The sequence below is a fragment of the Coenobita brevimanus genome, chromosome 108 (genome assembly GCF_032717465.1).
Source record: "Coenobita brevimanus isolate Jiangsu-jjx chromosome 108, ASM3271746v2, whole genome shotgun sequence".
NCBI lineage: Eukaryota > Metazoa > Arthropoda > Malacostraca > Decapoda > Coenobitidae > Coenobita > Coenobita brevimanus.
This window is the reverse complement of record NC_137061.1, coordinates 5,142,685-5,157,527: the sequence shown is the minus strand read 5'-3', so window position 1 is coordinate 5,157,527 and position 14,843 is coordinate 5,142,685. Positions and strand designations below refer to the sequence as shown.

Here is a 14,843-nt window from a genome sequence, read left to right as displayed (position 1 = left end):
TTAGGCCAGGCTGAACTCGCGGAGGATGCGGGAAGAAGACCACCCCGCATCTACTTTCTCCAATATCTCCCGTTTCTTCTCCAGAATCAACACCACTCTCTTCCTCTTCTCAGGCGGCGGGGCCATCATCACACACACTAATAAGAGGCACGAGAGCAGCAGGAGTGCCTGCAGCAGGTAAGGCACCACCACAAAAACGAGCACATGGGCAGCCATGACGACGAGCGTTCACTGGTGACGAGAGACAGGCGGAAAGTGGGGAGGATGCAGGGGCGCTCTATCGGATGTTGGGGGAATGACACGCCACAACAAAACTGTCCCGCGCCCCATGCGCCAAGTTCAAATTACAGGCGGGATTATTTTTTTATTTATTTATTTTTTTTATTTATTTATTTATTTTTTCTGACCATTTTGGGAATATTGAATCCCGGGACGATTATGTCCGGTTAGTGGGGATGTTCGGATATTGGGCGTTTGGATATTAGAGGGATTACTGTAGTCTAATCATGAGTGCTTCTAGGTGCCTGTGTAACATGGAGAAAGGTGTGGAGAAGCGGAATACTGGATGCAATTTCAACTGAGCATTTGCCATAAAAATATCTGTAAAATAATGCAGGGGAGGCAACATTCTGTCATACTTGTAGGGAGGAGGGGGGTAGTTCATTTGTACTCATTGGATTATTGATTACAGTATTCTTATAGCTTTTGAATTTTGTCCAGTCATCTTAGTGCAGCTTCTTCACATCCACTCCACGGGAGTGAGGAATATTTGAACTGAGACTGGATATGACTTGTAAATTATAGCTATAATGTATCTTTAAAAGATGCCAGCAACATACTGTAGACTCAGAGTACTAGATAAAAGTTATTGCCATGATGCACTGATGCATTGTGATCAAGGTGAAAATTGACTACTGTGTGTTAAAAGAAAAAGCCAGTCCTGTTTTACTCCCTTCAAGGTATTGGGTCATGATGTCAGTACAGTGGTCCAGTATATTTATGTGTAGTTGACCACCCCACTTCCCTTGATGGCATTGCATGATTACAGAACTTCTAGTAACATCTTAAGGATTAAACCTGTCATGGCCATAACTCTGAGAGAGATATTTTAACTTTAATAACTAAGCACCAGTTGCCCACAGTTATTGAAGCTTGAAAATCCTGAGGAGCTAGTATGTTTTGCTTCCCAGCATATCCAACAATGCGGCTGATGGTCGTGGAGAGTGAGAGTGATGTGGTGCGTGTAGGCAGCCTGCATCTGGTGACCATAGCTGGAGGCACTGTGGGACGGGATGGTGGCAACCTTATACACTTCCCTGATAAGAGCATAAGCAAGGTATGACTGTTATGTGGTAAGCTTGTGATTGTATTTTTGTTGGTTAAGGAGGCTTTCTGACACCTCATCCTTGACAACTATTTTGCATATTAACCCCTACCATTTGCTTTTATCTTATTCATGGGAATTAAATATCAACAGAGACTGTATAGCTACCATACAAGAGATTATCATTGTAATGCAGAAAGGTGATAGGGAACCTTCTTTACCAGCAAGAATATGGGCACTTTTCATATGTTGCCGTCCCTTCCTGCTTTTTTTTTTTTTTTTTCCCCTTCACCATCAGTAACAGATACTGTATCATCTAAAATACTACCAGGATGTTTTTGCTGCTACCTAGTGCTTTTATTCAACTGAAGAGAACATTGTAATGGCAGAGACATTAACCTGTGGAGTGTGCAATTACCTTTATTTATCCCATGCTGTGGTGTTCAAAAAATGAAGGATTTTTTTTTTTTTTTTTACTTGAAGATAAACATCCAGGGCATCATCTGCTGAAAAGAAAAAAAATCACTCTCTCTCCGTCTTTATGTAGGGCCATGTGTGAGTCTATGTACAGGAGTAGTGAAAAAGTGAAAAAAATAAAAAAATTGTTTTTGTTTATTATAAACTTGAAGATAAACATCCAGGGCATCATCTGGTGAAAAGAAAAAAAAAAAATCTCTCTCTCTCCGTCTTAGCGTAGCGCCATGCGTAAGTTTGTGTAGGGGTCAAGTTGTTTATGGTGATGCATGGCCAGCATAGCCTGAGCTGTGGCTCGCAACGTGACGCTACCCAGCCTGAGCTGTGGCTCGCAACGTGACGCTACCCAGCCTGAGCTGTGGCTCGCAGTCCATGGGTTAAGAAAGTCTATAATTAACTTTTCCAGTTTGAATAAGTACAGAAGCACAATGCTGCCAGGACTTCGAAATGTACAAAAGCACTAGGTAGATGCAGGGCTGTTTGAGGCTTCACTAAAGTGGAGCATTGCATGGGGCTTTTCTATAGTGAAGCACTTTGCAGATGAAAATCCTTATGGAGGTGCAATGAGCTGTATGCAGCATTATTATTATGGCATCATGCATGTGAATGTCTTTGGGGAACAAAACTGAAGCACCACATGTGGCTTTGCAAGTGTGAAGCATCTTGCATGTAGAAATCTTTAGGGAGCTACAATGAAACACCATTTAGGCTTTGCTGGCATGAAGCACTCGCATGTGAAAAACAATAAAGTAAAGCACACTATGGGGTTTTGCTATAGTGAAGTTCATGTGAGCCAAAACCTTCTGGGTGTGACTGACTGATCAGGCGACCCCTAGAGATACTTGCACAGCAAAAAATCTCTTGGTCTGATGAAAACCAAATAAGAATATCCAGCATAAGTTCAAAAATTCGTCATCATTGTGAGGCAATTAAAGTTGCACTGTATTTATTACAAAGGTAGTGAGGTGTAATATGTTCTCTATACAGTAAGTTCCCATTATAAATGCTCCTTTTTTATACCCTTTTCAGCTGTTAAATCCACAGTAAACTGCAAAATAATTGCTTATTAAAGTTCCATTCCTGTCTTTAAGTCTGATTGGCCAGCCCAGTAAGAGCTTCTTCTTGGAAGCTCAGTGGTTGGGTTAAGGTGGGAACAAAAAATTGTAAGGCTTATTTGCTACTTTTCCTGGTTTACAATATACAGTGTCTTGTATAGGAAAAGTTGCGATAATATGAAACACATGCCTGATGCGTATAAAGGACTGCCTGCATTTGTAACTCTTACATCGTGGAGAAAGCATTATAACCAGTAGCGGACTGAGGAGTTTGACAGGACCAGAGAATGTTTGGAGTCAGCAGATCCAGTATTTGGTCCTTGGCCTTTGATTGCTGCTGTTACTGTGAGCAGAGCAGTAAGCAGGATGCATGTGGGGAAGGCAGCAGGTGTGTCTGTGTTGACTGATGAAATGCTGAAGGTTTCAGGAGATACAGGAGTGGGGTTAGTTATTGATTTGATAAATGCTATTGTATATGAGTGTGTTGTCCCAGATGACTGGCTGAAGAGTGTGATTGTAAATGCGTACAAGCAGGGTGATGCCCTTAAAAGGGGAAATTATAAAGACGTAAACCTTTTGGACCATGTAGTGAAGATAATGGAGAGAGTTCTAGAAGGTATGATTAGTGAAAGAGTGAATATTGATGAGATGCAGTTTGGGTTTATGCCAGGCAAAGGACCACTGATGCCTTATTCATTGTTCAGTTGTTTCAGGGAAAACAGGGTAAAACAGGGTAATTTCGCTGTGAGCTGTGGTTTTTGCTAAATACAGTAATCACTCTAATATCCGGACGCCCAATAACCGAACATCCCCACTACCCGGACATAATCGTCCTGGGATCCAACATTCCCAAAATGGTCCGAAAACCCCCCAAAATAAAAAAAAAAAAAAAAATTTCCCGTCCGTAATTTGAACTTACCACGCGCGCCGCGGGAGAGCATTGTTTTGGCACGTCATTCCTCCGATGTCCGATAGAGCGCCGCTGCATCCTCCCCACTTTCCGCCTGTCTCTCGCCGCGAGTGCACGCTCGTGTAATGGCTGCCCACGTGATCGCTTTTGTGGTGGTGCCCTACCTGCTGCAGGGCCTCCTGCTGCTCTCGGGCCTCCTCTTAGTGTGTGTGATGATGGCCCCGCCACCTGAGAAAAGGAAGAGAGTGGTTTTGACTCTGGAGAAGAAGAGGGAGATATTGGAGAAAGTAGATGCGGGGTGGTCATCTTCCCGCATTCTCCGCGAGTTTAATATGGCCCGGTCTACTTTGTTCGATATCAAGAGGTCCTGAGACAAACTCATGCCGTACACGGCTGACTTCTCGTCGAGAAGCAAACGCAACGTGGAAAGGAAGGTTATGTTTACCCCCAAGTTTGCAGAAATCGACCGATCCATGTTGATTTGGTATAGACAACAACGTGCTGCTGGTGTGATGGTACATGGAACGGAGCTGAAGGCTGCTGCTAAGAAGTTCGCCGGGCTTCACGACGCCCTAGACTTCAAGGCATCCGAGGGTTGGCTCTTCGCGTTCAAGTTGCGGCATGGCCTTACCAACCGTAAAGCACATGGCGAAGCATTGGACGTTAACGAGGATGGAGTTGACGAGTTTCGGCACAAGGTGAAGGGCTTGATCGACAGGGAGGGCCTAACTCTCGGCCAAGTCTACAACGCTGACGAAACTGGCCTATTCTATCGCTCTTTGCCAACGAACACTCTAGCCGAGGAGACGGAGAAGCGTGTACCTGGCCGCAAGCTTTCCAAGGAACGGATATCTGCTTTGTGTTGTGCCAGTGCTGACGGCATGCACCGGCTTAAGCCCGTTGTTGTTGACCTCGCAAAGCAGCCTCAGTGCCTTCGTGGGGTGATGGATGTCCTTCCTGTCGTCTGGTACCTTTCTTTGAAGATATGGTTCACAGCTGTGATCTTCAAAGACTGGTTTCACCATCACTTTGTCAAGGAGGTCATCCATTACCAGACGAAGACACTGGGAATCCTGCGTGACCAGGTAAAGGCTCTCCTTCTACTCAACAATGCACCTGCCCACCCTTGCGACAAGGACTTGGTTGTTGAAAATGGCCGTATTAGGTGCATGTTTCTGCCACCTAATACGACTGCTCTCATCCAACCAATGGACCAAGGAGTGATCGTGGCAACAAAGCGCCTATACTGTCGAAAGTTCCTGGACGAGGTGATGGTTGTTCTCGAGGACGAGGACGAGCGCAGGGAGGGACGGGACACACGAGGCAAGCGGACTTCAGAAAACCTTCGCCGCTACAACATCAAGTCTGTGCTGTACAACTGGGCTAGTGCATGGAAGGAAGTCCCTGTAAAAACTCTGGAAAATGGTTGATCTCGTCTGCTTCTCGGAACGGATGTGGAGTACGATTTTCTAGGGTTTGACATGGATGACTTCCATGCACGGCTACGTACGCACGGCGACGATGTAGATGTGGACGATGTTCGTGAGTGGTTGGATGACGACGAGGGCGATCCTGGGTATCAGACGTTGTCTGATATCGAGATCGCGTCTTCGGTTGCAGGTGTCAGTACCGAACTTGAAGATTCCGACGCTGAAGGCGACGATGATGCGGACTCCTCTCAGCAGGACACTACTCCAGCCATCCCCAAACTGAGCGCACTCCGGGAACATCTAGAGTTCGTCCTAGACTACCTGGAACACCCGGACTGCGACAGGGAGATGGGGCCCTTGGGACTCGTGGAGGAAGTGCGTGCTTTCAGGCAGCGCATCATCAATCGTCAGAATCGTCGGTCATTGCGTCAATCAACGATTGACAGTTTTTTCAGGCCCGTGACCCCCGCTGTGCCCAGCCCTGGCTCCATTCCGTTGCCTCCCCAAGACAGGCCCTCATGCTCTGAGCCACAGCCCAGCACATCAGCCATGATGGAGTCACCGCTCGACGTGAGTTTGCGGCTGTCGTCAGAGTCCTCTGCAATGGGTACGCCATCAGCACGACCCAGCGATGCACCCCTAGGTTGCCTGCCAGTGATACTCTCGGGCTCTGACAGTGAATAAACAGCAAGAACTTCTCCACTAGACCACACGGGAATTTTGAGTGTTGTGCAGTGAAAAAAACAGTGTGTTGTGTTAAGGATTTAAAGTTGTGAGAGAAAAGACTCTATAGAAAAAAAATTTAACGTAAATAGACTTGTTTGTTTTGGCTTTGGAAAATTAAAAGAATGGGAAATGTTAAAGTGCAACATTTAGTAAGTTACAATGGAGCATTATTTAGACAAAAGTGCACACTGTGAAGAGAAGGGACTTCTGTGTGTTATTGACTAAGTTCAGTGCAAGACTTCAGGAACAGTGTACTGCAAGTGCTTCAGGAAATCGTTCTTACTGTCAGAGTCCGAGAGGAGGCAGTTATTCATCGAGGTGGCCAGGGACTTGCTGTAAGTAGCCAGAATGTTTCATACTGTACTTTTTTCCATACTATACTTACCTCATTTCACTCTTTAATGTCCTTTATTGGTGTGAATAGGGTGTTAGTAGCTATGCATGTGCAGTAGGAAGGTGTTTTTCTGAGTTAGGCTAGGTTAGGGTCCATAAGTACCAGAATGTTTATTAATGTATGAACATACTTCTAAACCCTCGTTTTATTTTTCTTTTGCATTTATTTCAGTCATTTATGTGCCTTATTGTTGTGATTTGGGTCTTAAATAGGTGCTATGCATGTCTAGAGGGAGTTGTATAGGTGTTTCTCTGAGTTAGGGTCCATAAGTACAAGTCCATAAGCTGGGGCCCAATATCCGGACAAAACCAATAACCGGACCTACCTATGGGTCTATTGCGTCGGATGTTGGAGTGATTACTGTACAAACCACCACATATGGAAGATTGACATTTTTATTGTTTTATCTATACATTCAGCCCTTCTGCTAAAGATACCCATAATTGTTTTTGTAAAAAGAAAAGGCCCATGCCACAGTATTTTTGAAAAAAAAAAAAAAAAAAATGTCGATCCATCATCCAAGCCTGTGTCGCCTCGTGAGGAGCGTAGGAGACCGGGGCTAGGCAAGTTGGTCCTGACATTTAAGATGAGAGTGACCACCCTCACTCATCCCTGAGTGGCATTATGTGAGCAATAAACCTCAACCATTCCTTGGATATAAACCTGCACCAGCTTAGTCCAGTTGGAGTGCCTTAATTACCCACTAAACCACCAAACACCATAAGTTGGTTATATGGTTACCATCCAGCTTAGTCAATGGTTTCCTGGTGTACAGGAAACCATTTGGCTTGTCACTTAGTGTAGAGTCACCCATAGACAGAAGGAAGAGGAGAGAATGAAGGAAAAAAAGACAGAAGAGGGAGTGTAAAGTCACCTGTAGGCAGAAGGAAGAGGAAAGAATGAAGGAAAGAAAGAAGGAAGAAAGGAAGGGGCAGTCACCCGAGAGCAGCACTATATCAGGTGAGTGCATGGTGAGCGTCCCTACCTACCACCAAAAAAAAAAAAAAAAAAAAAAAAAAAAAAAAAAGTGTCTCGCAGTGAAATTACCCCACCTGCGGGGATATTTTCGCCACAAATTATTTGTTGTTCTTAATGTTATAATATTTATTGGTGTTATTGTTATTATTGTTAAAATACCACACTGTCATGCATCATTCATCATCACCATCCAATCCTACATTGCCCAATGAGTCGTCCAGCCTCGTCTGATAACTCAAGAGAGCTGAATGATGCCCACATCTCAGCCTGGCCAGGTGGACCCTGTCCTCTCAAGGGAGGTAGGGTTCAGAAGTGTGGATATCAGGAGGCCGTGCGTCCAGGTGTGTGTTGTCCTAGAGTGACTGAATGGAGCGGCGAGTGATTTGAGCACGGATATCTACCTGTCTATCTATCTATAGCCTGACACCCTAATCCCGCAAAGGGTGGCCGCAGACAAAACGCCTCCAAGTCGCTCTGTCACCCACCATTTGACTACCCTCCCCCCAACTCACCCCCCCCTCCCTCATATACCTCTCAACTCCATCCCTCCACCTCATCCTCAGTCTACCTCTCCCTCTCCCTCCCTCCACCTCACCTACATACACCCTCTTAGTCATGGATATGCTTCTGGAATTTGGTTTGAGGTGGGCAAGGGGGAAGAGACGACAGTATTTGTGTATGGTATGTGTGCTGGATGTTTGATGTTCCTTGGTGTGTGTGGATGTGCTGCCATGTAGTGTAGTGGATGGTGTGGGTTTGTGGAAGCTGCAGCAAGAATTTGTGTCCCACTCATGTCTAGATGATCCTTGAATATGAGGACTTTGGTTTCTTGGTGTAGTTGGTCTGTAGGTGTAGTAGCTATGCAGCCTGTGATTATTTTTAGGGCCTTGTCCTGTATGGTATGTAGGATGTTATAGTGTGTTTTAGTGAGGTTAGAAGCCTAAGCAGGGCTTGCATAGTTCATCACATAACATAGATATTGTTTGTATACTGTGGTGGTGGTTTCTTTGTTGTGTCCAAATGTTGTATGGGCAAATGACCTTAGGGTGTTGAGTCTTGGTGTTAATTTATTTTTAATGTTTGTGATGTGTTGTTTAAATGACATTGGTGTATTGTATGTTAAACCAAGGATTTGAGGGCGGTGTGTGTGTGGTAGGGGAGTGTTGTTTATGGTGAGGTGTGGTATGTGACTGTTCTGTTGTCCAGTTTGTGAGAAAGGTCACTGTAGATTAGGGTGTGTGTTAGGGGAGTGTTGTTTATGGTGAGGTGTGGTATGTGACTGTTCTGTTGTCCAGTTTGTGAGAAAGGTCACTGTAGATTAGGGTGTGTGGTAGGGGAGTGTTGTTTATGGTGAGGTGTGGTATGTGACTGTTCTGTTGTCCAGTTTGTGAGAAGGTCACTGTAGATTAGGCTGTGGCTATTTTGGGTCTGTTTGTGGTGAACTATTCGTGTAGTGTGTTGAGGTAAAGTTGGAGGATGTGTGTGGCTTTGTTTGTGTTTTGGTGTGTACATGTTAGTGTTATGTTGTCTGCATAGGAAGCCTTGTTTACAGTGATCCCTCAATTATCCGGATGTGTTCAGTATCCGGACGCTGGACCTTGGCTCTGTTAAACCATTATCCGAATTTACTTGCTATTATCTGGATGTAAAAGTGCCTGAGAACTTCAGCCGGCCAGCTGACATGTCAAAACATATGGTATCCTGGCCACTGGACTTGAGCCCTGAGCGGGAAGTAGCCTGTAACCCACAACCAGAGCTAGAATGTCTGTCTGCACCTGTGCTGAATGGTCAAAATCGCGTTTGTCCTATCACTCCCAGCGCACTTCCAGCACCTGAGTATTATGGCTGTAACCCGCAAGCAGTGTCAAAACATCCATATGCATTCCCCCACTGAATGTCTAATATCGGGCGGCCATGGGGGCTAAGTCTTTCCCACCTGCCACCTCCATCGAACGGAGACCACAAGCCATGAGTACATGTTCAGCAACAGCTGCCGTCCGCTTCTCTATTGAAGGTCAAAAGTCCCCCAGTCATGGTGAGTTGTGTTTCCGTATGGTCATTCAGCGTCTAACAGACCGCAAGCCACGAGTACATGTATGACAATAGCACTTGTCTCCCCGTTGACAGAAGGGGAGAATCCTGCCCACAGCCTCGATTCTCCCCCCCCCCCATCCCTCCTTCATACTCTTCTGGCGCCCTCCTCTCTCCCTCAGTCTGTACCCACATCCATTGTGATAACAGTGACTCGTGAGTTTTCAAAGTTTTTTGCAATTTATTCGACTACTGTTGGCCATATCGAAATTCTGCAGTAACCCACGAGAAAGCTCAGGAAATTATGCATCTAGACATATGCTTAACTCTTGGAAGATGCTGGAAAAATTTTGAATTAGGATGGTGGGAAGTCATATGAAGGTAAGAGTAACTCGTAAACACTTTATTCTTGCTTGAATTTCTGTACTCTTACTTGTCAGTTTTATGTGTTTTTATTAGCTTATCTTATAGTATAAACACCAGCAAAGATTATGGTATACCAGATACAGTGGGGCACCAATTTTCGTGCCTAATTGGGTCCAAAAATAATGCGCGAAAGTGGAATTAGCGAAAGTTGGGGCATTGTCTTTATGGCAAAAAGGCTAATTGGTTCCCGGTTATCCTAAAGTAACATCAGATTTTCATTTTCACTTGCAATACAGTACATCAAATCACTATTGTACATTGCATTGTGAGATACAAACAATAAAAACTGTACAGTACACGTTATATGAGGAGAAACATACCACAGAGACCAGGTTACTCTCTTTTAGCCTTGGCCTTTCCTCCCGACTTTGAATGTCCCGGCCACTTTTTATCACCACCACTGCCTCCCAGCCCTCCCCTCACACCACCAGGCTCTCCCCCCACACCACCAGGCTCTCCCCCCACACCACCAGGCCCTTTCCCCACACTACCAGGTATAGTAGAGGCCATTGAACCGTGAGAATCCAACACAATGGAGCTAGCACGCTCGTACACAATGCCGGGAATGGGTGGACAGAGTGTTGACATGACGTCATTCAAGATGGCGGTGGGTTGCGGGCGGGCGGTGCAGGAAATTCAAAGTTCAAAATATTGTCCCAAACCCAAAATTTGTGCGCGAAAATCGATTTTTTTCAAGCGAAAATGGAAGTTAGGGAATATTTGGTGCATGCCGCGAAAGTGGATTCCGCGAATCCTGCTGTAGCGAAAGTTGGTGCACTACTGTATACCAATATAACCAATTTCCGGTGGCATATTTGGCTGTGGAATTATTTTTGAGCCCTGGGAGCAATCACTCGTCACAGACAACAGATTTTCATACCATTGTCAGTTTTGTTTTGTTTTTTTTTGTTAATGCATTGTTTTCATGATGTTTAGCATTAATCTGGATAATCCTATGTGTGTTTTGATGTCTTAGTATGGCAGAATGACTGAAAAACTGTCAAAATTAGGAGCGATACTGTATATACAGTAGTGTATAGGTTGGGTGTTTTTTGATTTTCAGTGTTTTTTTCATGGTTTTCTTGGTGTTTAGCATTACTTTGGATATTCCTATGTATGTTTTGATGTCTAAATATGGCAGATTGACCTGAAAACAGTGCCAAAACTAGGAGGCGTACCATACATACAGTCGTGTGTAGGTTGAGTGTTTTTTGGTTTTCAGTGTGTTTTATTTTCCATGGTTCTCTTGGTGTTTGGCATTACTTTGGATATTCCTGTGTGTTTTGATGTCTAAATATGGCAGATTGACCTGAAAACAGTGCCAAAATTTGGAGGGGTACTGTACATACAGTAGTGTATAGGTTGGGTGTTTCTCAGTTTACAGTGTTTTCTTTTTTTTTTTTTAATGGTTTTCTTGGTGTTTAGCATTACTTTGGATATTCCTATGTGTGTTTTGATGTCCAAATATGGCAGATTGCCCTGGAAACATTGCCAAAGTTAGGAGGGGTACCATACATGCAGTTGCATGTAGGTTGGGTGTTTTTTTTGGTTTTCATTTTTTTTTTTTTTTTTTTTATGGTTTTCTTGGTGATTAGCATTACTTTGGATATTCCTATGTGTGTTTTGATGTCTAAATTGGCAGATTAACCTGAAAACAGTGCCAGAATTAGGAGGGGTATTGTACACAAAGTCGTGTATTGGTCGGGTGTTTTTTGGTTTTCAGTGTTTTTTTTCATGGTTTTCTTGGTGTTTAACATTACTTTGGATATTCCTATGTGTGTTTTGATGTCTAAATATTATTGAATGACCGGAACACACTGCCAAATTAAGCATAGGTACAATACAAATAGGTATAGGTTGGAAGTGGGTGTAGGTAGGGTCTGGGTATGGTAAGGGAATAGTGTTCATTATCCGGATGTTGTCACTACCCAGACGTGCCATTGGCTCTGTTATGTCCAGATAAATGAGGGATTACTCTATTTGTGGTGAGTGGGGTGTGGGTTTGTCGTGCATGTATGGGTTAAAGAGTGCAGGGGACAAAACAGATCCTGGGGACGCCATTTGTGAAGTTCCTGATGTTCAGTGGCTGACCGGCAAATGCAATATGTGCTTGTCTGCCTGCTAAATAGTTTTCCAGCCATCATTTTGTGTTACTGTGCATGTTTGTGTTTAATATTTTGTTTGTGAGGTTGTGGCGGGGGATGGCATCAAAAGCTTTGCTAATGTCTAGTGTGACTAGAAGTATTCTGTGTGGTGGCCTAGCTGAATTGAAGCCATTAAAAACTCTTTATGTGAGGTCTGTAAGAAGAGTGTTTGTGGAGTGTAGAGGCCTAACCATGTTGTGATGGGGCTAGGGGTATGTGAGGCGTTACTAATTGTAATATCAGTCGTTCAGTGACTTTGGAGGGGGTACAGAGGAGTGTGATGGGGTGGTGTGAGGAAGGTAATGTGGGGTCTTTGTTGGGTTTGGGGATAGCGATGATAGTATCATGCTTCCAGATGTTGGGTATTATGTTGTGTGAGTAGCTGTAGTTTGATATATTGGTGAGTGCTTGTATGCCTTTTGGTCCAAGATGTTTAAGGTGTATGTTGCTTATGGTGTCTGGGCCACAGGCAAATGAGTGCTTAAGGTTGCTAATGATGGGCTTCGTTTGGTTGTAGGTGAAGGGTGTGAAGTCTGGGTCTGTCTGGAACTGTCTTTTGTGTCAGATGACACATTGGTCGTCGTGACATGGGTTTAGATGACTAATGTATGAAAAGTGATTGATGAGTGTGTTTGCGTGTTGTTTGTTTGAAGGTATAGTGTCTGTTGTGATGGCAGCGTATGATTGTGTAGTGTTTCTGTTGGAGAGTGTGATGTTGTTTAGTGTTTTACATTGTTTACCGGTGTTTGTTTTGTGATCAAGTGTTTGGAGATAAGTATTCCAGTTTAGTGTTTGCTATTCTGATATTTCATTGTTTATTTGAGTGTTGAGCACTTGTATTTGTTGTACGGTGTCTTGTGTATGGGGTATTGAGGAGTGTTATAGTATGTCGTGTTGACTGATGAGGCCTTGAATTTCTGGTGTGAAGTTGGGATTGTGTCTCTTTCTGTTGCCTCAAGGGATGTGTCTTTTGTCTGTGTTTTGAATAATTGTGTTGAAAGTGTGCACAGCAGTGTTGATGTTTGTGATGGGTGTACCGTTTAATGTTTCAAAGTGTTGTTCTGTTTCAGTTGTGAAAGCCTCCCAGTTTGCTCTTATAATTAGTGTATGTGTGTCTGTGGCCAGCAGGGGTGATTCTGGTCTTGCTAGTGATGATGATCGGGGGTTGGTCAGAGCCAAGAGTTTTGACCACTCTCCAGGATGTTGTGGGGGCAAGGTTTGGGGAGGTGATGTCTGGGAATGATAGGAGAAAGAGGGCTTGGTGTGGGATATGGGTATGTTGATGGAGGTTGTTGTGGATGAAAAGATTATCTGTTTGGGATTGTAGTACCAGCCCTCTGTCTGTGTCAGCGTTGTTGACATACCAGGCCGATGCCATGGCATTGAAATCACCACCCAGGATGATATTGGGTATGTTAGTGATTTGGTGTATTTGAGGAGAATAATTGTGTGGTACTGAGGGGGATGATTGTGGGGGAATGTTTGTATTGATGACTGGTATGTGTGATTTGTTGCCGGTGCGTAATTGATTGTATTTCCATAAAGAGATCAGTGAAGAGGAAAAAGAAGAAGGTAAATGATGATCTAGGAAGAAAAATGAATGCAAATTACTCTGAAAATAGGAAATTTTTCTAGAAAGAGGTGTGGAAATGTAGAAGTGACATCGGAAAGAAATGTGAAAGTGTGAAGGATGTAAGTGGTAGATTATTAGCCCATGGAGTTGAAGTAAGGTCCAGATGGAAAGAATATTTTGAAAGCCTGCTGAATGGGAATAGAGGGAGCAGAGCTACTGTAAACATGATTGGTTTTGGGGGTGTGCAGAGAAGGAATGCAGTATAATAGGAAACATGACACTCGCACAGGTGATGAACACTGTGAAACGGCTGAAAAATGGGAAAGCAGCTGGGGCTGATGAGGTGTATGCAGAGATGATTAAGTGTAGCGGAGAGAGTGGAATGAAATGCTTGTTGGAGACACGTATGAAGGCATGGATGAGTGATATTGTGCCAGCAGAGTCAAAAAGGCTGTGATTGTACCCCTGTACAAAAATGCAGGTGAGCAGAGTGAGTGCAAGAATTATCGTGGCAAAAGTTTATTGAGTGTGGTTGGGAAAGTATATGGAAGAATTATTATAAAGTAAAAGAGATGTCAGAAGTCCTAGTAAGTGATGAACAGGGTGGCTTTAGGAGTGGCAGAGGATGTATGGATCAAATATTTGCAATGAGACAGATAGTGGAGAAGGCTTGTGAGAAGGACTATAAAGTGTTTATGGCATACATGGATCTGGAAAAAGCATACGACAAAGTGGACAGAGAGGGATTGTGGAAGGTTTTACGCATGTATGGTGTAGATGGTAATTTTCAAGGTGCTGTCAAGAGTTTTTATGATGGTAAAGAGGCATGTGTATGGGTAAATGGGCATCTAAGTGAATGGTTCACAATCGATGTGGGCATATGACAAGATTGTGTGATGTTTCCATGGTTGTTCAATTTATACATGGATGGGGTGATGAGAGAAGTAAAAACACGAGTCGTGGAGAGGGGGATGTCGTTAGTAATGAATGGTGATGGATGGAATATCTCAAATTTGTTGTATGCTGATGATGCAGTGCTACTTGCAAATACAGTACCCTCGCGTCCAACATGGTAATATTGTTATGCACGGGTCCCGTGTTGGACCAAAAATGTGTTGGACAAACAACAGAGCTTATGGGGAAAAATGAATTATGTCAGCAACCCTAGGAAAAGTCACCCTAAATACCTACCATATACCTATACATATATTGGTACTACTGTAATTATAATAAATGGTACTCTACTATGAATGATAACTAACCTTTTAGGATAGCGTTGGTGGGCTTGCTGGGAATGGAAGGTGGTATCCGAGGCTTTAGGTAGTCCTACTGGGTCCCTGGAGGATGGCTGCTGGCATCACTAGCGGGTAATGGCTTC

The 14,843-nt window shown here is 43.9% G+C and overlaps 1 protein-coding gene across 1 annotated transcript in view; it reads left to right on the top strand.

Annotated features, from left to right (window-relative positions):
• The first annotated feature begins 1,277 nt into the window (after nt 1-1,277).
• Nucleotides 1,278-14,843, top strand: part of LOC145416872 (angiogenic factor with G patch and FHA domains 1-like) — a 136,380-nt gene continuing 122,814 nt past the window's right edge. The window contains exon 1 of the mRNA XM_080285739.1: nt 1,278-1,336. The gene's annotated coding sequence lies outside the window, so the exon portion shown is untranslated. The remainder of the gene's footprint in view (nt 1,337-14,843) is intronic.